The sequence below is a fragment of the Triticum aestivum genome, chromosome 4A (genome assembly GCF_018294505.1).
Source record: "Triticum aestivum cultivar Chinese Spring chromosome 4A, IWGSC CS RefSeq v2.1, whole genome shotgun sequence".
Classification (NCBI taxonomy): Eukaryota; Viridiplantae; Streptophyta; class Magnoliopsida; order Poales; family Poaceae; genus Triticum; species Triticum aestivum.
The window spans coordinates 540,180,695-540,183,169 of record NC_057803.1 but is presented as its reverse complement, the minus strand read 5'-3'; the positions used below and the strand labels follow the sequence as shown (position 1 = coordinate 540,183,169).

The 2,475-nt window shown below is 50.9% G+C and overlaps 1 long non-coding RNA gene across 1 annotated transcript; it reads right to left on the bottom strand.

Annotated features, from left to right (window-relative positions):
• Nucleotides 1-376: 376 nt before the first annotated feature.
• LOC123082242 (uncharacterized) lies at nt 377-1,237 on the bottom strand. Its single transcript, XR_006438985.1, has 2 exons — nt 900-1,237; nt 377-785 (listed from the first exon to the last, which is right to left on the bottom strand). It is a non-coding gene; the product is annotated as an uncharacterized lncRNA (long non-coding RNA).
• Between the last annotated feature and the right edge of the window lie 1,238 nt (nt 1,238-2,475).

The following is a 2,475-nucleotide window of genomic DNA, read 5'->3' as shown; positions in this document are numbered from 1 at the left end:
CCGCTCGAGTCGCACGCGGGGTAGGCGACACGAGGGTCAATCCCCTCTCTTCCAACGTACTCTCATAAAATGGGAGACATTTTCACTTCTCGACTCTGCATCAACTAGGGATGCATACGACCATTTTAGTATGAGTACTAAGATGAACATGGTTCTCAGAATTTTTTTAAATGAGTATGAAGATATTTCTTCATGAGTGGTCTCGCCCCACACCAAGCTTGATCCTCAATAAACAGAAGAAAACTCCCTATACATCATCTGTCAATTTTAGAAATTGAATTCGGGTCATTCGGCTGCACAATCGCATGCCCAACCACGCCGAACCGAAAACTGATAAATGGTAGTGGAAAGGAGGAAATAACACTGGAGGAAACAATAAGACAAAGTGTCCTCTATACGGATTAGCATACTCTTTACTCCATAGAAGCCTAGTGTAATACAGTACCAAGCTCACAAGTAAGATGTGAGTATTCTTGGCAAATACAAACAGAAACAACTCCTTGCTTCCACCCAGGTGTGTGAAATTAGCATTGTAAGCTGAAGTGCGGAACACAAACAACATGCCCGGCCTGGAATTTAAACTTGTATTGCTAACATAACAGGGAAGAGATGGATGCACTCACTCTAAGACTCTGAACTCAGAGTTCCAGAAAGAACACACGGTTATAGTCTACAGTTCGCAGGCTAAGCTAAGCCTAATGGTGTGTTCCTCCTCGTCCTTCTCTTGGAGCACGAGGCCTCTGGGGCACCCCTCTCGAGCGCACTTCCACGGCCGCGCAATCGTCCTGACCGATCATAGACATATTAGATTGCAACGAGATTGAATCAGAAGTCAGTCCACCACATGAACTCGAACAGAGCAAATAACAAGGTAGATCATCTGATCATGACGTACTTACATCTGCAGCGTGTCCAGCGCCTCCCACTCCGGGCTCTTCATCATGCAGCTGGGGAGAGGTAGCTGCGGGAGGTGACGTAGCGGCGCGAGGCTTCAGATCCTTGAGGGCGTGGCAGAGGCGGGAGAGGCCCAAGTAGCCTGCGCAGCTGCGGGTGACGTGATGCAGTAGAGACAAGGGGTGCCATAGGAAGAAGGAAGGGGACGATGCCGCCATCGCCATGGCATCTTCTTCCTGGGAACTCTTCTTCTCCAGCTGAAGCTGCCCCTTGTACTCCATAGCAGAGGCTGGAGTTCAGAGACCAAGACACAGGCAGAGAAGTTGCAGATAGCAATGGCAGCTCCATGTATTTATTGATGCAGTTGCGAGGACTGTCCCTTGAGTACCTCGAGAGTGACTCGTCATCGATCATTGGAGATGCACGTGGTAGTACTTTTACCCCTTTCTTTCCGTGTCTATGCATGCAACTCTGTTTGTACCTGAAGATAAACGTGCTGTTTTGTTTCTTCAGACGTATGGTACCATTGGCCTTAATGTAGGAGTATTTACTACCAGCTGAAAGTAGATTAGTGGAGAGAGGAACCATTGATTTCTCAGTTTTCAGTGTCGAAAATTCCCATATGGCAGTAAGTTCTTTCTGTTTGAAAAAAGGATGTGCGTGGCCTCTGCATCAACTGATGCACACAGCCAATATATCACAGCAAGAAGCCTTTTTGCCTTCAGTACAGATCTGTAACTTCTCTGAACCTGAGTACAAAGGAGTATCCAATCTTCCTATCTCACAAGTTTCAGGCACCTGATCTGAAACTAGGAGCGGATGCTAATCGGATTTGACACTCGTCAGGCGTGCATGTGCGGATGTGCCGGTGGAAACAAAGTGGTTCCTCTATCTAGCAAACTAATCCATGTGGCGATCGAAGTGTGTTCCCGCGAAGGTACCGATTGATCGAGAAGTATCTGCTCGATCTTTCCATGTGCTGCTTGGTTCACTCCCTCACACATGCATGGACATCGAGGTAGCGGCACCTGCTCCGGCGTGTTGACAGCCAACACTAAATAAACTAAGCGCGCGCGCTGAGCTCGCTCACCAGCTAATGATTAATTAGCTACAGGCTAGCTAATCAATCAGTTATAGAGCAGGAGTCGTGTAAGCTGCAACTCTTAGTCGAACTCGGGAGTATCGTATATGCTCCTGGAGTCATGATCCTGGCCGAGGATCATATTTATCTTGGTACTTGTATTAAAATAGCTATATGTATCTGAGAACTAGGCTCTCCCTCTCCCTCTCGCGTCGCCCCCCTCGTAGGCGACACGGGGGGCCAACCTCCGCCGCCAACGACCCTCCCCACGTCCCGTCCTCCCCTCCGCCGCCGAGGGTAGTCGGCGCCGGGCAAAGCCCGTGCATGCGACGCGGTGGCGGAGGGCCTCTCCCCTCTCCCCCGGATCCATGGGTGGCGTGGGCACCCAGATCCGCGGAGGTGCGGCCCCCACTTCGGCCCACGGCGGCGCGGCGTCCCAGCGGCGGCGGCTGTGGTGGTGCCGGTGGGAATCGGCCGGATGCATAGGGAGAGGCGGTGGC